The 20,699-nt window shown below is 43.4% G+C and overlaps 1 pseudogene; it reads right to left on the bottom strand.

Moving 5' to 3' along the window:
• Nucleotides 1-343: 343 nt before the first annotated feature.
• Nucleotides 344-18,900, bottom strand: LOC122477130 (annotated as a pseudogene).
• Nucleotides 18,901-20,699: the final 1,799 nt, after the last annotated feature.

The following is a 20,699-nucleotide window of genomic DNA, read 5'->3' on the forward strand; positions in this document are numbered from 1 at the left end:
TTTACAATTGTTTTAATGTGTATCTATTTTTGAGAGACAGAAAGACAGAGACAGAGCGGGAGCCGGGGAGGAGCAGAGAAAGAGGGAGACACAGAATCGGAAGCAGGCTCCAGGCTCCGAGCTGTCAGCGCAGAGCCCGGCGCGCGGGGCTCGAACTCACGGACCGCGAGATCGTCGCCTGAGCCGAAATCGGCCGCTTAACGGACTGCGCCACCCAGGGGCCCCTGGGGATTTTTCTCCCCAGGGAATTAAAACCAATTTTAATAGTTGCACCGCGAAAACAATTACATAAATATGCTATAGATCATACATTTCAGAACCGAACGCACAAAACCTGTACCAGTCAGAACTCGTAGTTACAGCGGGTATTTTTCTCTACTTCCTGTTAGGACAAGACACAAGAAGAGCTAAAAGGAAGGAATTAACAAAACACAAGCTTACTTTTCAGTAATAAAATGAAGTGCGGACACGATCAGCTTTAATTTTTACTTCTGGAATAGTATCTACAGTGAGAATTGATATAACAGCACCTTAAGGTACTACACCCTTTTCGTATGTTGTAATTCCCCCGTGGATTTTTTTTTAAATGTTTACTTATTTAACGGATGGAGAGAGAGAGTGAGCAGGGGAGGGCCAGAGAGAGAGAGAGAGAATCCCAAACGGGCTTTGTGCTGTCAGTGGGGAGCCCGACGCGGGGCTCGATCCCATGAATCCTGAGATCATGACCTGAGCCGAAATCAAGAGTCGGACGCTTAACTAACTGAGCCACCCAGGAGACCCTGCAGGGGTTTGTTTTGTTTTTTAATAGTAAGATGGAAAACGTGGAAAGAATAGGGATGCTCCATTTTAGCACAAAGAGAAGTCCAGTTCCATAGGATTTTAATCAACAAACGTACCCACTGAGTAAACTACTGGATGCAAAACATCATGGTAGGTGATATGAAGACATTCAAGAATGCTAAGCCAGGTCCAGTCCCTCTAGAAGCTTACATGAGATGTATTTAGTTGAGTGTATTTGGTTTAACAGAACAGTGACATAAAATGGAATACAAGTTTTATATATAAAAAATATAACAATGTGGGATAAAATATGCCAACTATCAAAGTCAAAAGCGTTCGGTTTTTGGGCTAAGGAAGACAGGAGAGACAGTGCAACTTCAGCTAAGGATCATTATTTTCAAAGCAATTTCAGAGCAAAAAGTTCCTGATTGTTTTTGTTTTTTTTTTTTAAAGGGGATTAGGGCATATTGCTATCCGGTCATTGTGTTATATTTTATCGCTGGTGTGCTTGTTGGTTGAGGGGCCAACGTGGCAGAGGTGGGAGACAAAAACAAATCTAGGAAAGAGAAGCAATGCCAGCTTGCATCGTCAATTTGTGCTTTTAGTTGGAGGACGTCGATATTATATAAAGCGTTCTGTCTCCACATAGTGATACCTGCAGAGACTGTCTACTCCCCTCCCTCTCTCCCTGCCTCCCTGTCTCCTTCCCTTTCTTTCTTTCTGATTGGAATATTCATTCAGTACACATTTTCTGAGCTTTCGTCTGTTTCTGTTTTGGGTACCAGACGATATTGTAGGTATAGTGTATAAGCTCCTTCTTTCTTGGAATCTGTTGTCTAAGCGAAAGAGGTTGGCAAGATACAGAATTAGCTCCAATAACCAAACAATGTATGTTTCCGGGACCATATAAGTGGTGTAGGAAATACGTGCAGTAGGGGTTTTTTTTTGTTTGTTTGTTTTGTTCTGGTTTTTTTTTGGGGGGGGGGGAGAAGGAGGGGGCAACTGCTATTTTCTATGATGCTTTCCGAAAGATCATAGATTTTATCCAGCATATTCTCCACTTGCCTTTCTCCCTGTCACCCTTTCGAACCACTCGGCCCCAACTATCGTATCCATGCTTCAATTTGCATTCCAAATGAAGATTAGTAATCAAGCATGGCCTGTCAATTCAACCCCACATTTCAGTAGCCAAGCTAAACATTTTTTGGAACACCATAGAAGGAAGACCACGGCATACTGAAGGCAAGGTGATCAAAGCTTTTTTTCCACGAAAAGATGGGAGAAACGAAGTGATACATTTTAGCATCATCCCAAATTAATTTAGAATTTCTCACTTTATAGCCCAATCACTCAAGTATCAAAAAACCCTTCTATAAAAATTTGGTATGAAATGTTCCATTCAGCCCAGGAGTGACATTTTTTCTTGTATTTGAGAAAAAGTGAAAAGAAAAACAACAGATGTTGAATTATAGAAATAAGAATTTCAGACGGTTTATTTTCTTTGGAATCCATGTAACTTTAGGACAGACCCATTTATTTAAATTACATTTTACAGATGGGTAGTCTGAGAAGAGATTCCTCCTGGGAGTGGAAAAAAAGTGAAAAGAAAAAAAGAAAGGAAAGAAAATCTGCTATGGCTCTTCATGTCTTTGGGCGAGATTGTCCTCATGAAGAGGTTGTTTTCTTTTTGCCCACAATCCTCCCCCAAATGGAAAAGCCTTGCCTTCATCCCAAATGCACCCAGCCTGTCTCTCTAATGCCCAGAAGAATCAAATCCTCTCTGCTTTTGGCAGTCAAGTCTCCCTCTAGGTAGATTCTTGCTCTGTCGTTCTCTGCGTGGAGCACTTTTTCCATGGCGGTTGAGTTCATTTTAGGACAAAAACACCCTGAATGACTTCTCTCACAAATAAACCATCTTTCCTTCCCCATTTTCTTAAAAAAAAAAAATTATGAAGGATCTTGCTTTCAAGATGGAATTTGCTGGAGGCAATTGTGTACATTGTACAAATCCCAACCATGGTTCCTCGTGATTGCTCTTTCGTGCTTCTATTTTTCTTGCGTGTTCTGGTATTTTTATTTGTTTCCTTTGGCCTTTCTTGCTCTCTTGCTGTCCTCTGTCTCTCTTTGTCTCTATCTGCCTCTCTCTCTCTCTCTCTCTCTCTCTCTTTTAACTCCATGTTCTGATTCTCACCAACACATATTTCTCTGTGGTGATTTGTCTTATGTATGATACATACTTTCACTTAATAACTGAGAGTTTTAGATCCAATATCCAAAAGACTGTCTTGCTCTTTTGAAAGGACTACGGAGTCCCTTTCAGGAATCTCTGGCTCTAGCAACAAAATTGGATGTCAACCAATCTGTCTCTGTCTTTTACAGCTCCTTTATTCTCATGGATTTGCTTAATTTTTTGACAAAAGTTGAGCCTTCTGTTTCTAACCAGCGTTTATTCTAAATTCCTTCCATTTGCCTCTCCTTTAACTACATTACATGTTTATTTCAAATATTGAAGCTGCTTGGGACGCCTGGGTGACACAGTCAGTTTTAGCATCTGAGTCTTGATTTCAGCCTTAGGTTATGATCTCACAATCCGTGAGTTCGAGCCCCGTGTTGGGCTCTGCACTGACAGCATGGAGCCTGCTTGGGATTCTCTCTCTCCCTCTCTCTCTGACCTTCCTTTGCGCTCTCTCTCAAAATACATAAATAAACTTAGAAGATTTCTGAAAAATATCAAAACTGTTTATCAAAATATGATAGACTGAATATACAAATGGACAATAGCCAGACCATATATAAAAATAGAACTCTGACCCACTATCTGCACATTTGTGTGTTTATACGTGTTTGTATGAACATATGCCTTCATTTCTCTTAGGCAAACACCTAAGAAGAGAAAGACTGGATCATACGGTAGGTGTAAGTGAAACCTAAAACAATTCTGTCAAACCTTTTTTCCAGTGTGATGACGTTGATCAACTTTTCACATGCAAATTGTCTGCGCAACAGGATTTTTTTTTTTTTTTTGCAACGTGTCTGTAAAATGTTTTATCTATTTTTAAACTACTTTCTTGGGGTGCCTGGGTGGCGCAGTCGGTTAAGCGTCCGACTTCAGCCAGGTCACGATCTCGCGGTCCGGGAGTTCGAGCCCCGCGTCGGGCTCTGGGCCGATAGCTCGGAGCCTGGAGCCTGTTTCCGATTCTGTGTCTCCCTCTCTCTCTGCCCCTTCCCCGTTCATGCCCTGTCTCTCTCTGTCCCAAAAATAAATAAACGTTGAAAAAAAATTTTAAACTTTCTTATTATTGAGTTTTGAGAGTGCACAGCATGTTCTTGATACAAGTCTTATAGCAAACATACAATTCAGAAATATTTTATCTTAGTCTGTGGCTTGTGTTTTCATTCTTGACAGTGTTTTTTGGTTTTTGGTTTTGGTTTTCTTTTTTTTTTTTTTGGTGGACAAGAGTTTTTGATCTTGATGAAGTAAAATTTAGCAACTCATTCTATTATAGATTAGTTTTCCATATATGTGTGGATCTATTTCTGGGCAATCAGTTGTGTTTCACTGACCTATGTGTCTATATTTGTATCAACACTGTGCTGTTTTGATTATGTAACTTTATAATATGTCTTGAAACTAGGTAACATTAGTTCTCAAAATTTGTTGTTTTTCAAAGTTGTTCTGACATGCTGACTTCTTTGCACTTGCATATGAATTAGAGAATGTCAATTTCTAGAAAAAAAAAGAGTGCTGGAATTTTGATTAGGATTTCATTAAATCTATAGATCAGTTTGGGGAGAATTAATGTTAAATACTCACCTTGCCAGTCAATGAACTAACTGTATCTCTCCATTTATTTAGGCCTTCCTTTATTTCCTTCAGCGAAGTTCTGTCAGTTTTAGCGTAAAGATTTGTCAAGTTCTCTGTCAAGTTTATCATTGACTATTTCATATTCTTGATGGTCTTTTAAATGGTTTTTCTTTCAATTTACGATTGTTCGTTGCTAGTACATAGAAATAAAATTGGCTTTTATATGTTGATTTTATGCCCTGCAACCTTGCTAAACTCATTATTTCTTTCAGCTTTGTTGTCAATTCTATAAACTGATCTGGATGAATTGACCATTATGGATATTCTTTCTTGAAATATTTTTTTCTGTGCCTCCCTTCCTTCGATTGGGATTTCGCTAAATCTATAGATCGGTTTGGGGAGAATTAATATTAAATAGCAGCTTGCCAGTCAAGGAGGCGGGGAGGCACAGAAAAAAAATACTGTTTTTCATATTTATTTATTCTTGTGTTTTACATTAGGCCCTTGAAGTTGTCCCTCAGCGGGCCGAAGCCATTTTCTCTGCGTTGGATTCTACCTTCTCTGTTTCATTTTGAGTTTTTCTCTCTCGCCATGGCTTCCAGTTTACTAATCTATTCTTTGGTAATATCGAATCTGTCATTAACCTACCCAGCACAGTTTCTATCTCATACATTGTCTTTTTCATTTTTAGATGTTTGCTTTGGTTTTTCTTTAAGAAAAGAAAAACAAAAACAAAACAACTCTTCCATATTAAGCCTCTGACTCTCGATTTCGGCTCGGGTCATGATGTCACGGTTTGTGAGTTCGAACCCCGCGCTGTGCTCTGCGCTGACAGCATGGAGCCTGCTTGGGATTCTGTCTCTCCCTCTCTCTGCCCCTCCCCCCCTCAAAATAAATAAGGGGACATTAAAAAAAAAAAAAACGTCTACCCTATCTTAACTTTTGAACGTATAGAAAGCAGTTGCAATAACTTCTTTAATGTCTTTCTCTGTCGATTCTAACGTTGGTGTCAGTTCTGGAGTGGTTTTAACTGATTTCTTTCCCTCATAACTTACATCTTTCTGCCTTTTTTGCATACCTGGTAATCTTTGCTTAAAGGTCAGATATTGGGATGGGGCGCCTGGGTGGCTCAGTCAGTTCAGCATCTGACTTCGGCTCGGGTCATGATCTCACAGCTTGTGAGTTCGAGCCCCGCGTGGGGCTCTGTGCCGACAGCTCAGAGCCTGGAGCCTGTTTTGGATTCTGTGTCTGCCTCTCCCTCTGCCCCTCCCCTGCTTATGCTCTGTCTCTCTCTCTCTCTCTCAAAAAATAAATAAACATAAAATGAAATTTTTTAAAAAGTCAGATATTGGGAATTTGACCTTGTCAGTTGCTGAATAATTTTTGAATCCCACCAATATTCTTTTTTTTTTTTTAATTTTTTTTTCAACGTTTATTTATTTTTGGGACAGAGAGAGACAGAGCATGAACGGGGGAGGGGCAGAGAGAGAGGGAGACACAGAATCGGAAACAGGCTCCAGGCTCCGAGCCATCAGCCCAGAGCCCGACGCGGGGCTCGAACTCACGGACCGCGAGATCGTGACCTGGCCGAAGTCCGACGCCCAACCGACTGCGCCACCCAGGCGCCCCAATCCCACCAATATTCTTAAAGAGCTTTTTTTCCTGGGACACAGTGAATTCGCCTGAACGCTGTCTTATCCTTTTGGATCTTGCTGTTGGGCTTTTTGAGATGGGACCAGTCCAGGGTGGATTATCCCCAGTTACTAAGGCAAGATCTTTTTGCCTTAGTCAACCTAATGTCGCATGAGTCGTGACGTTTTCTTATCTTTTTCCAGTCTCAGTTTCCTCGCACACATTAACCTACCAAGTCTCAGCCAAATACGAGCCAGGGGTTTCCGGAGGTCTCCCGAGTTTTTCTGTCTGTACAGCTCTCGTCTGCCCCCCCCCCCCCCCCCCCCCCCGCCACCGCCCGCCCCCACTCTCAGCACTGCCTCCTCATCTCAGAGAGTCCTGGGTTCTGGATTTGTCTATGGTGGTCCAGGGTCCACACTCTCTAAACACAGGGGGCCGGAACACCATGATCGCTCTCACGGGCTACAGGGAGACCAGCGTCACTTTCAGAGACGCTCGACCACGGGCGGGAGGTGGGTTGGCAGTGCCGGGCAGGTCAGGATCAGGACAGAACGTTCCAAGGTGGGTAGCATTCTTTCTCCTTGATTTGTAGGCAGACGAAACACGTGCCTTGAGTCAGTGTGCCAGAGAGCATGTGAGCAAAGTGCCAAAGAACTTTTGATCAACGTACCAAAGAACACAAAATGTCTCTGACAAAGACATATTGCTCCCTGAACAGAAGGTCAGAATTTTGCACTGTGATTTTAATTTTTTCAATGTTTATTTATTGTTGAAAGAGAGAGAGAGAGAGAGAGAGGAAGCGCATGAGTCGTGGAGGGTCAGAGAGAGAGGGAGACGCAGAATCCAAAGCAGCTGTCAGCACAGAGCCCGACGCGGGGCTCGAACCCACGAACTGGGAGATCACGACCTGAGCCGAAGTCGGACGCTCCACCCACTGAGCCACCCAGGCGCCCTTGCCCTATGATTTTGATTAAATATGGACTCGTACTTATTTCTGCTGGGGCTTTTCTCTGAAGTCGTGATGGAAGTTCAAGGGACAGCCCTCAGCGAGCAAAATATTTGCTTTCCACACACCTGGTTGAAAGAGTATATCCAAATTGTAAAAAGTTTGCAAACGGTGTTCTGGTCTGGGGATACATAAGTGATTCAGGCGTAATAAATGAATCTGCTCAGTTAAGGAAATATATATACAAATGACTCCTGGCCTACAGAATATAATGCAAATAATTGCAATAGTATTGTGAAAGCCTATCGGTAAATAGATGGTTGCCGGAAGATATTGAATGGCTGCCATGTGCAAGAGGAAAATCATTCCACGGGGCTTAGGAGACATATAGTTCACATGACCGGTTCAAAATTTGTGCGTGTTCCGTTTGGTTCAGTTGAAGAAACACTTGTCTACTAAGACTATTCCATCTCGGAATAAGTTTCTTCACATAATAATTATCATTTCTTTCACTCACAAATACCTTATACTTTCCAAGCATTTTTTTGGGGGGGGGGCGGTTTTGATTCTTAATCCGGTGAAGTGGAAAAAAGACGTGCTTTTCCCGAATCCATGGTCAGCAGTTTCATGTTAATAGCTTGAAAATGGCCATAGCAGGGATATTAACACCTTGCAAACCAACAAATGCTACCGATACTTACCCGCCCCCATCTCCCAGCCAGCTGTGAAATATTTGCTAGGGCATCACTGGAGACAGATAAATAACGGTGGGGCGCTTGGCTGGCTCAGTTCGAAGAGCGTCCGACTTTTGATCCCTGGGTCGGGAGTTCAAGCCCCGCGTGAGTGTGGAGATTACTTAAATGAACAAATAAACAAACCTGTTAAAAAAAGATAAATAAGGAGGCCGAGGCTCACCTACGTGAAGTGCCTTCGCCAAAGTCTAATAGCAAGGAGGTGACTGAGTCACTGAATCAGCTCTTCCTTAGGGCTGGGGTCAGAAAACTACCGTCTGAGAGCTGACATCCGTGGTAAAAAGGGGGCGTCTGGGCGTCAGTGGGTTAAGCGTCCCACTCTTGACCTTGGCTCAGGTCATGGTCTCATGGCTCACCCGTTGGAGCCCCACATGGGGCTCTGCGATGACAGTGTGGAGCCTGCCTTCCTGACAGCGTGGGGGGGGGGGGGCGGTGCAGAGAGAGCCCCCCCCCCCGGCTCTGTCACTCAAAAATAAATAAATAAACTTAAAAAAAATTTTTTTTAAGGTTGTGGGGAAAAGAGGGAGTATGCAACAGAGGACATGTGTCACAGGAAAGCTTGTCAAAGGCAAGCAGGTTAAAATATTTATTATTTGGCTCATTACACAACCAAGTTTGCTAATGCAGACCCTTTGCTCTATCACTCGCCCTACGGCAAAGAGCGCTGCTAGCCCATCAAATCCCATTCTCCGTATCCTCTCCAGTAATTGAGCTGTAACTGCACGCTTGATTGTCTAGCGAAGCTGTATTACCCAACATCCCTCATGTCTAGGTGTAGTTAAATGATTATGGAAGTGATCCTGCTGACTGGAAAATTTGAAGGTTGGAGTAACGACGTTAAAAACCACTCACTGAGGCTTGCACAACTTCCCTGCTAATCTGGGAGCCTAGGGTCCATTTGTGAGGCCGGGTCCATTTACCCATGCAGGGTTTTCTTGCATGAAACAGGAATCAGTGTCCGTCTTTGGGTAACCATTGTAGCGTTTGGTCTCTTCGTTCTGGTAATTTAGCCTTTATCCTATGCTACTTTCCTGGCTGGGGCGCCTTCCCTGCAAAAGTCTTCCCTTGTGTCCCCAAATCTCTCTTCAAACTTAATTACTTGGGCTTTGGGGGGTAGCAAGTGGGGAAGCCAACATTTGCAACCAAGTGTTGTGACCTCATTATGATTTAAAATAAGCGCCTCTAGGGGCGCCTGGGGGGCTCAGTCGGTGGAGCATCCGACTTCGGCTCAGGTCATGATCTCTCAGTCTGTGAGTTCGAGCCCCGCCTCGGGCTCTGCGCTGACAGCTCCGGAGCCCGGAGCCTGCTTCGGATCCTGTGTCTCCCTCTCTCTCTGCCCCTCCCCTGCTCACGCTCTGCCTCTCTCTGTCTCTCAAAAATAAATAAAAATGCTGAAAGAAATTTGTGTAAATAAGGGACAGAAGGAGAGAGAGAATCTTAAGCAGGCTCCACGCTCAGTGCGGAGTCCGACACGGGGATCGAATCCATGACCGCGGGGTCATAACCTGAGCCAAAATCAAGAGTCAGGCGCTCAACCAGCTAAGACACCCAAGTGCCCCTCCTATGAGTTGTCTTGAAAGAGAAGCCAACCTCAGGGTTTCTTTCCTCCACATCCTCACCAGCTTTTGTCATCTCTTGGCTTTTGGTAACAGCCATTCTAACAGGCGTGAGGTGACGTATTCATCGTGGCTGTGATCTGTATTTCCCTGACGATGAGCAATGTTGGGCGCCTTGTCATACATCTGTTGGCCATTTGTATGTCTTCTGTGGAAAAGCGTCTATTCAGTTCCTTCGCTTCTTTTTATTTTTTTAATGTTTATTTATTTATTTTGAGAGAGATAATGTGCGCGCAGGGGAGGGGCAGAGAGAGAGAGAGGGAGACAGAGAATCCCAAGCAGGCTTCGCACTGTCAGTGCAGAGCCAGACGTGGGGCTGGAACCCACAAAGGTGAGATCATGACCCGAGCCGAAACCAAGAGTCAGATGCTTAATGGACTGAGCCACCCAAGTGCCCCCTCCTTGGCCCATTTTTAAATTGAGTTGTGTTTTGGTTTTTTTTTGTTTGTTTTTGTTTTTTGCTAGTGAGTTGTGTGAGTTCCTTGTATATTTTGGATGTTACCCCCTTACTGGATACGTGGTTTGCAAATATTCCCATTATATAAGTTGCCTTGAACACTGTTGGTGCAAATGTTAACTGGTACAGCCACTATAGAAAATTATATGGAGGTTCCTCAAGAAATTAAAAAGAGAACTATACGATCCAGGAACCCCACTTCTGTGTATATATCCAAGGGATATGAAACCATTATCTGAAAGAGATATCTGTACTCCCAATGTTCACCGCAGCTTTATTTGTAATAGCCAAAGTATGGACACAACCCTAAGTGTCTGTTAATCGAAGAATGGATCAAGAGAACATAACACGCATACACACACACACACACACACATTAGAATATTATTCAGCCTTTAAAAAAAGAAATCCTGTCATTTGCAACAACATGGATGACCTCGGAGGGCATTATGCTAAGTGAAATAAACCAAACAGAGAAAGGAAAACACTACATCCTATCACTTTTTTGTGGAATCTAAAAAATTAAAAAAAAAAAAAAAAAAGAACCCAATGAAACAGAGAACAGAAAAGTGATTGCCAGGGGCAGGGAAAACCGGGAGACCTTGGTACAATGATAAAAAGAAACTTTCAGCTGTAAGATGAACAAGGTCTGAGGATCTAATGTGCAACATTGTTACTACACTTGGCTAAGCCTAATTTGCTAAGAGAGTAGAACTTAAATGTACTCACCCCCCAGAAAAAAATGAAACCGTGAATATGTGAATTAACTCGATGGAGGGGGGGATTGTTTCACAGTGTGTAGAAACATCACATCATCAAGGTTTCACACTTTAAATATCTTACAATTTTCTTTGTCAATTACACTTTGATAAAGCTGGGGGGGGGGGTGGCGGGGGGAAGAAGCCAATTCAGTAGGCACTCCAATTTGCTCATCTAATGATGAATATAAAAAGAATCTTTGGTCTCAAATGAAATCTTCAAATGTCTTAAAATAGCTCATCATTCCAATCCTGCTCTCTGAGACCAATCTGTAAATTACATTACACCAACCTGTAATGGATAAAATGTATTTGATGTGAAGTCATGCTTGTTTGGATAAATGGAAAAAGACTTTTTGAAATGAGAAATGCAATTTTGATTTAATTTGTTGAGGCACTAAATCAATAGATTGTGCAAGTTGAAAGAGCACTTAGGCCAAACTTATAAATTCAGATCTTCTAATATCTCCAAGCTCTCTTCTATATCTTCTCTCTGGTTCTTGAAAATTGCCTTTGCTTTGTTCCCTAGTTTCTGTTTTGATGGAGCTTCTTTCTCTGTGTTGTGTTTTGGCATTTAATAGCACAGAGGACAGGATCAGTCACTGTCTGTCTGTCTCCCTGTCTCTGTGTCAGCACAGATCCCAACTCGGGGCTCGAACTTACAAACCGGGAGCTCATGACCTGTGCCGAAATCAAGAGTGAGACGCTTAAGCGCCTGAGACACCCCGGCACGCCAAGGTATTATTATATAGAGATATAAACTTTTAAGATTCCGGTGGGCAGGTGCGGAGATAGGCTCGTCGTGTGACGACTCAGCACAAGTCCCATATGTAAGTTCCCTTGCGTATTAAACCTGCCACTTACCATTCCTGAGTGGCCCCTTTCTTCTGGCTCTCCCTGCCCTCCCCTGTATGTGCCAATTTCAAATTTGGTCTGGAAAATGACCTGAACCATGGCTGTCATCAGTAGATTAGGGTACAAGACCAACTCCCTAGGGTGGGTCCTCTGGGTCAGCTTATCTGGACAGCAAAGAGGTAACCAGCATGCTTTGAACCAAGATCGCCAAGAAACACAGGGATAAAATACTCATTTATCCTTTTATTCGGTCAAAAACATTTATCCAGGGTTTAATTAATGATACAGACTGACATAGTACCAGGAAAACAGCAGTTGAAACAAAACGAAACAAAACAAAACAAAACAAAAACCAAAACAGATGTGGTTTCTGCCCTCCTAGAACTTGCTGACTGTGGAATATCTGAGCAAATAACAACATGTGAGTTGAGTGCGATGAAAACCAAAGCCAAGGAACGGTGGGATGTACAGTAGAGTTTCCTCCTCTCTCCGGGTAACCTTGCTTAAAAATGACAGGATTTCTGGGAGAGCTGACGGCGTGAATTATTCCTTCTTTAAATCACCAGAATCAACCGCATTTTCTTATGACAGTGGGGATCAGGAGAGACGGACCACACTGAGGGTCTTGGGGTCAGGGACACCGGAAGGAGGGAAATACTATGCATGCCAACTTTTTCACTGGGGATTGCGGTCACCGGCTCAAATGCCAACAGTGAAGGAGTAGATAAAATGCAAGCGAAGGGAGCCGGCTGAATGGAAGGCAGTATGGTGTTGGGGGGGGCTGTAGACAACTGGCTCGGGCATCCTACAGAGTGCAGTCGCTACTCAGCTGTTGCTACAGGGGTAGGGGTGGTCAAGATATCCGGATCTTTCAATTGTAAGAAAAGTCAGAAGTCTAGATTGTAGTGCAAGACGTCCCAATTGTAAAACGTTGGCAGTTCATTCGTTAGATGTTTAACCATTTTTAATGGCGCGCCTGGGTGGCTCAGTCGGTTAAGTGTCCAACTCTTGATTTCGGCTCAGGTCATGACCTCACGGGTTCGTGAGTTCGAGCCCCATCGGGCTCTGCGCTGACAGGACGGAGCCTGCTTGGGATTCTCTCCCTCTCTCTCGGGCCCTCCCTCTCCCTCCATCTCTCTCTCTCAAAAATAAATAAACATTTAAAAATAGAAATGAAAAATAAAATTCTGTACGAAGCAAAATAGATCTGTAGCTCAGATGTGGGCCAGAGTCACGACTTTGTAACCTGTCTTCTATATTATAGGTAAAGGATTTGTGAAATGACAAAGGGAAGAAAGGGAAGGAAAATGACGAGTTAGCAATGGTTTAAGACGCTTCCGAGGCTACGAAGGAAAATATTAGCTGAACAGTTGTGTTTTTGTTTTTGTTTTTGAGCAAAGAGCGCCCAGGAAGATTTGCTAAAGAGGTAATGAAATATTTCCACCCAGAGGAACCACTGTCCTTCCTTATTTGTGTATTTATAATGTCATTCTTATTATGGTGTTATTACATGTGTAGACGTATCAGGAAAACAGGACCACGAGTATTATGGGTGTCACAGACTACACTGCAAGAAAATAAATTTCTATTGTTTCAGCCACCCAGTCGGTGTTATTTTGGTAGGGCGGCTCTGGCCAACTAATACAACGGCAACACGTGACTCGCTACGGTAATCGGATCTTACCTCCACCCGAATCACTGAAAAGGGGTGACCAACTTAGAAAATGTGGAGAAATTTGAGGAATGGAGCACACGTGGCTGCTTTCATGGAGAGTTCTATGGAAACCACCAACTCTGCGAACGCTGCTCCCTTAGTGGAGACAGCTGCTTCCGGGAGACCACAGCCAAGCACTTGGGGATGCCCTTGAGCCTGCCACAGACTGGTAAGGCCATTCGTCAGAAAGATGAGCTGGCAATGGCACAGAAGAACAGGGACAAGGTAGGGCCCTCTAAGCTTCTATCTGCCTATCGCTATAGCTCACATTCACCGACGTCCTAGTAGTATATTAGCTTCTGTTTCGCTTCTGCCTTCCAAATGGCCCACTCACATACAGAGGATTCTTGAAAACACAGCTTCCAGTTTTAATCCGGAAGAAGTCACACAGAGTATGCCGTGATTGGTCTATTCTCCCGCTGATGTACATTTGGGCTGTTTCTTGTCTCTGGCTATTTCGAAGAGTGGTGCAAGAATTTCTCTATGGGGTATGCATCAGAGTGGGATTCCTAGGTACGTGCATTTTTGAATTTTCAAGATAACGCTAAGTTCTTTTTCTTTTTCTTTTTTTTAATGTTTATTTTGAAGAGAGAAAGAGCACAAGTGGGAGAAGGGCCCAGAGAGGCAGAGACACAGAATCCGAAGCAGGCTCCAGGCTCTGAGCCGTCAGCACAGAGCCCGACGCGGGGCTCCAACCCACAAGCCATGAGATCATGATCTGAGCCCAAGTCAGACGCTTAACTGATTGAGCCACCCAGGCGCCCCGCCCCCCCCCGAATTATTTTTCAAAGTGGTTTTCCAATTTTGAATCCCAGCGGTAGTGTATAAGAGTTCCCATTACGTCATATCTTGGAAAGCACTTGGAATGCTCAGGCTTTTAATTTTCGTGATCTGGAAGGCATAAAATGATATGTCATGGGCTTTTATTTTTCAATTCCTTGGTCACTGATGAAAATCAGCATACATTAATATAATTTTTGAGCTTTGTTTTATGTGAAATTCTATTCGTAGAGTTAGTCCATTTTTGGGGGGGTCATTTGTGGTTTTTCTATATTTAAATTTTTTTTTTTTTAAACGTTTATTTTTATTTTTGGGACAGAGAGAGACAGAGCATGAACGGGGGAGGGGCAGAGAGAGAGGGAGACACAGAATCGGAAACAGGCTCCAGGCTCCGAGCCGTCAGCCCAGAGCCTGACGCGGGGCTCGAACTCCCGGACCGCGAGATCGTGACCTGGCTGAAGTCGGACGCTTAACCGACTGCGCCACCCAGGCGCCCCGGTTTTTCTATATTTAATCACAGGGGTTATTTATGATGCCTGTCAATCATTTTGCCGTCATACGGGTTGCAAGTTATCTTCGCTTATTTTTTGACTGGTCTTTAAATACATAGTGCTTTTGATAAAGAGAATATCTTAATTTTCATGGCATCAAACGCGCCTGCCTTTTCCCTTATGGAATTTATATTTTGTGTATTTATAAAGGAATCCGTCCTTACCTGAGATCAAAAAGATATTCTTCCATACGTTCTTCTTAGAAAGTTTTGATTCTCCCATATAAGCGTTTAGCCTACTGTACTGTTTCCTCATTGACTGAATGGTCATATTCCCTTTCTAGTCCCTTGCAATATCTATCACCCAATTATCATCTCTTTTCTTCCTCCTTGCCTTCTTCCTTCCCTCACACTCTGCCTCACTCCTTCCTTAACATCTTTCCTTCCTTCCTCACTTCTTTTTTCCCCTCCCTCCCTCCTTCCCTCCTTCCTTCCCTCCTTCCTTCCCTCCTTCCTTCCTTCCTTCCTTCCCCCTTCTGTGATGTAGCCCTGATCCAGTACCATAGTGTCTCAATTTCTGTATCTTATGTGAAATTCTGATACCTGGCAGAAGTCATTTTTTTCTTCTTCAGTGGCGCCTTCACTTTTAGCTTTGCCACAATTCCAAAATCGTGTGCTCAAGTTCCAAGAAAATCCCTGTCGTTATTTTGATTGGAACTGCGTCGAATCTATAGATGAATATTGGAAGAAGTGACATTGTATGATACGGAGTTTCCCATACAAGAACAAAATAAATTTTGCAAGGCACCCGGGTGGCTCAGTCGGTGGAGCGTCTGACTTCCGCTCAGGTCATGATCGCCTGACTCATGAGTTGGAACCCCGTGTCGGGCTCTGTGCTGACAGCTCAGAGCCTGGAGCCAGCTTCTGTGTCTCCCTCTGTCTCTGCCCCTCCCCTGCTTGTGCTCTCTCTTTCTCAAACATAAATAACATTAAAAATTAGTTAATTAATTACAAAAGAAAAAAATTAAGAACAATATAAATTTTGCCATTTATTTATGTCATTGTAGTTATTTTCAATACAGTTTTATAATTTTCACCATAATGTTCCTAGATGTCTTTTAAAACTTCAATATAATTCACCTACTATACAATTCAGCCTTTTAAAGTGTACAACTTGGGGCACCTGGCTGGCTCAGTCAGTAGAGAAAGCGACTCTTGATTTTGGTGTTGTAAGTTCGAGCCCCATGTTGGGTGTAGACATCACTTAAAAATAAAATCTTGAAAAACATGAAGGGTTCGACCCAATGGTTTTTACCACGGGGACAGAGTTGTGTCACCGTTGCCACAGTCAATTTTAGAACATTTTTATTGACCCAACAAAAAATCCCATATCCATTGGTCCACACCTCCTTAACCCCTCTCGTCTCTCTCTCCCAGGCCTAAGCAGTGACCAATATAATTTCTGTGTTCCTGGATTTGCCTCCTCTGGACATTTCATATCAAGGGGATTATACAATATGTGGTCTTTTGAGTCTGACTTTTCTCACTAGTACAATGTCTCTGTGAGTCCATGACTTCAGTTCCTAGAAGGGGATTTGCTACATCATATGGTGAGTCTATGTTTCTGTTTTTTGAAGGGCCACCATGTTGCTTTCCACGGTGACTGGACTATTGTACATTTCAACAAACAATCGCAAGCTTTCTAATTTCTCTACATCCTTGCCAACGTGTTTATTCTTATTTTTTACTGACAGCCATCTGTGATGGTTAATTTTATGCATCAACTTGTCTGAACCCAAGTACCCAGGTATTTGGTCAAACATTATTCTTTCTGTCTCTTTAGAGGTATTTTTTTAGATGATATTAAAATTTAAGCCAGTAGACACTGAATAAATTACCCATCAAAACGTGGGTGGGCCTCATCCAATCAGTTGAAGATCGTAATAGAAACAGACTGGTCTCCATCCAAGAAGAGGGAATTCTGCAGCAGAATGCCTTGGGATCCCAAGTGCGACATCACCTCTTCCCTGGATCTCCATCCTGCTGGTCCTTGAAGCTTGTGAACTTGCCAGTCTCCACAATCATGTGAACCAATCCTTTTATTTTTTTTAAATGTTTATTTATTTTTGAGAGAGAGAGAGAGAGAGAGAATGAGCAAGGGAGGGGCAGAGAGAGAAGGGGACAGAGGATCCCAACCAGACTCTGTGCTTACAGCACAAAGCGGGTTGTGGGACTCGAACTCACGAACCATGAGATCATGACCTGAGCTGAAGTCAAATGCTTAACCGACTGAGCCGCCCAGGTGCCCCATGAGCCAATACCTTTAAATCAATCACTCAGTCGCTCCTATACATCCTATTGGTCCTGTTTCCTTAGAGAACTCTGACAAATACATCGCCCTAATGAGTAGTCAATGGTTTTATTTGCATTTCCCTAAGGATTTGTGATATTTATGTTATGTCCAATTATATCAACTTTATTGTGGTATAATTTACATAAAATAAAATATACACATTTTATGGTGTATGGTTTCATGAGTTTTGACAAATGTATATATATCAGTATGGAAAACATTTCGGTCACTCCAAAAATTTCATCTTAAATCTTTTCAGTCAATTCCCCCAACAACCCTGGCCCCAGACAACCACTGATATGCTTTCGGTAATTGTAGATTCATTTGGCTTCTTCTAAAGTTTCATAGAAAGTGAATCATACAATATATATGTTTCACGTAGCTACTTTCGTACCGGATAACATTTCTGAGACCCATCCATTTCGTTAAGTGTATCTACTCATCCCTTTTTATTGCTTAGTACTATTCCGTTGGAAAGATACATCTCAATTTGTTTATACATTCACAATGTGGTGAGAAACATTTGGATTTTTTCCCCCAATTTTTGGCCATCATGAATAAAGCTGCTATGGAATTATATCACAATAAAGTTGATTTAAAAAATACAATGGCAGGAGTGCCTGGGTGGCTCAGTCGGTTCAGCATTTGATTTCGGCTCAGGTCATGATCTCATGGTTTGTGAGTTCGAGCCCCATACTGGGCTCTGCATTGATAGTGTGGAGCCTGCTTGAGATTCTCTCACTCCCTCTCTCTTTCTGCCCCTTCCCCCTCTCTATCTCAAAATAAGAAATTATACACACACACACACACACACACACACACACACGATATACACAGCAAACATACCAGGAGCAAAATAGCAGACGAGAAAGCTCCAACCCATCATCCCCCCCCCCATAGAAACATTAAACCACAGACAGACGATGGCTGAACATATGTTTTGTGAGAAGACACGTGTTGAGATTGTGGGGACTGTATGGAAAACATACGTTTTACTTTATAAGAAGTCACTCAAATGGTATCCAAACCAGTAGTAGCCTTTTTTTTTAAATTTTTTTTAGACTGAAGGTGTTTTGATAGGCAAGCGATTAGCAGATTAATGGACCATTTGACTTCCTTTACCGAAAAGCAATATTCAAGAAAGAGGAAGTGTAGATGGATCCTCCTATACTGAGCAACATAGCCAAGTACAAATGAAGTCAATGGTCTACTTCATTGCCATGCTCTGTCACATGTCAATAAAACGAGCCCTCTGCCCGACCAGAGCCCTGGGCCCCTAGCAAACATGCATAAATGAGTGCATTGAGCAGTGATACCGTGAGGAGGGAACTTTGGTTCATGGGGTCAGCTACCGTTGAGGTGGCACTGAAAACCCACAGCCCGACACCCAAAGTCATTGGTGGTAAGCTCGTGGCGTCAGCCGCGTTCCTCCCACAGCACCTGGGGACTACCGCGGTCAAGCCTGCCGGGGGGCCAAGACCAAGGTCGTGTCGTTGTGCCCGGTCTATTGAGCCGGCATGTTTCTCCTGCCAGGAAGCTCGTGCCTCTCTTTGATGGTCTGCACTCTGACAGAGGCCAACGGCCAATCGGGCTCTCCGTCTGCAAGTCCATGATACGCAGGTAGTGGTTGTCAAAGAGCAGGGCAGACGTATCCCCAAAGCCAAGCCAAGTTTGCCATCGCAGGAGTCGTGACGACCCTGAGACTATCGTCAAGTGGCAAAGTCCCACTGGTCGAGACCCAGCGCCGCGCTACGACGCCATCAGACTGAAGTCTTGGCCGCAGGCAGATACTTCCGTCCCCAGGGACAGACGAGATCTTTAAGTATTTGCAGTCGGTTTCTCTCCCCGTTGGCCAAATCTTGATCTCCCATCTGTCCACACTTGAGCGTGCGTGGTCTCCGGAGCTGTGCAAAAGAGACTTGACTTCACACCCTTGGCGAGCCATGTCGGTGACCCATCCCATGTGCCGGTGAGGGAAAGAGAAAGCCCATATTGTCACAGTGGCATTTAAAAACGTAGTGGGTTTCTTACGAATCAATGCATAATCTTGTCCATTAACGAAAGTCACACTCATAAATCTCTCTGAGGTTAGCCCTGCTCTATTTGGGCATCCTATATGACTTCTTTTTCTTTTTTTCAGGGTTGTTTTCTTTTTAATTCTTTTAATGTTTGTTTATTTTTGAGAGAGAGACAGAGACAGAGCGTGAGCAGGGAGGTGCAGAGAGAGAGGGAGACACAGGATCCGAAGCAGGCTCCGGGCTCCAAGCTGTCAGCACAGAGCCCGACACGGGGCTCGAACTCATGAACTGTGAGATCATGACCTGAGCCGAAGTCAGACGCTCAACCGACTGAGCCACCCAGGTGCCCTTTCCTATTTGGCTTCTGAGGGATAACGAATGCTCTTTATTTTATTTTCAATGTTTTTATTGATTTATTTTGAGAGAAAGCAACCAGGAGAACACCAGCAGAGATGAGACAGGGAGACAGAGGGTGAGGGAGAATTCCAAGCGGCCTCTGCACTGTCAGCACAGAGCCACACGTGGGGCTCGAACCCACAAACCTTGAGATCATGACCTGAGCCAAACCCGAGAGCAGGATGCTTAACCAACTGAGCCACCCAAGTGCCCCATGAAAGCTCTTTAGAAATTGCAAACTCCATTGTTAAATTGAGAAGATCTGGGGACAAGTCCTTACAGATATTTATTTACTTATTTGTTTTTATTTTTTTGAGAGAGACGGAGACAGCGTGAGTGGGGGAGGGGCAGAACGAGAGAGAGAGAGAGAGGGGGGGGGGGAGAGAGAGAATCCCAAGCAGGCTCCACACTGCCAGTGTGGAGCCTGATGTGGGGCTCCAACTCACAAACCGCGAGATCATAGCTTGAGCTGAAACCAAGAATTGGACGCTTAACCAACTGTGCCTCCCAGGTGCCCTCCCCCCCTAAAGATCTTTAAGGGAGTTTTGTTCATTTAAATGATTCTTGGAGGTACCACATTAGCGTTTTCTTTGGTCTTACAAAGGATCTTACAATCTTGTTATGCATTTTCTCTTTTCTCTGAAAACCTTCTTTAATCCTAAAATCTTGGAAAGCCTGCAAGTAACAGTTTTTGAACCTTCCTTTCTATTTAACACTGCTTCCTTTGAATAATCTCTCTAGCATTTTTCTATAAGCAACAAGAAGGCAGATGGAACCTTTGATGCTTTGCCTCAAATCTCCTTAGTTACAGTATTCGATTTATTACATTTTTTTCTATTTTCCAGATACCTGCAGGTGACATTGTGTCTAAACTTTCCACCACTACAAAACAAGGTTTTCCTTCCCTCCGTGTTCCAATAAAAAATTTCCTTAGTTTCCCTTCAGCCTTAAATGACCCATTTTCTATGGCCTTCAGGCTTCCCCTAATAATCTGAAGGCTCGTCTAACTTTGGCTTAACATCTGGTACTCAAAACACTCCCACGTCAGGTTTCCCTTTTAGGGCAGCATCTCATGTCTATGTAACAGATATCTCCCAGTTAGTATGGCTGTGTGACAAATTAGCCCGGCACTTATGATGTAAAGCAATCATTGATTGTGACTCATGGAATGCATGGGTCAGGAATTCAAACAGGGGAAATGTGGGGATGTTGCTTCTCCACTCCATGGCGTCTGGGGCCTCAGCTGGAAAACACCATTGTGTGTAGAATTTTTTAAATTCTGATCCAAAAAAACTTAGCCTGCCCTACTGCTCTGGTAGTATTTCTTCATTAGGGAGGCAGGAGGGGT

This window comes from Prionailurus bengalensis, chromosome X (assembly GCF_016509475.1).
Source record: "Prionailurus bengalensis isolate Pbe53 chromosome X, Fcat_Pben_1.1_paternal_pri, whole genome shotgun sequence".
Taxonomy (NCBI): Eukaryota; Metazoa; Chordata; class Mammalia; order Carnivora; family Felidae; genus Prionailurus; species Prionailurus bengalensis.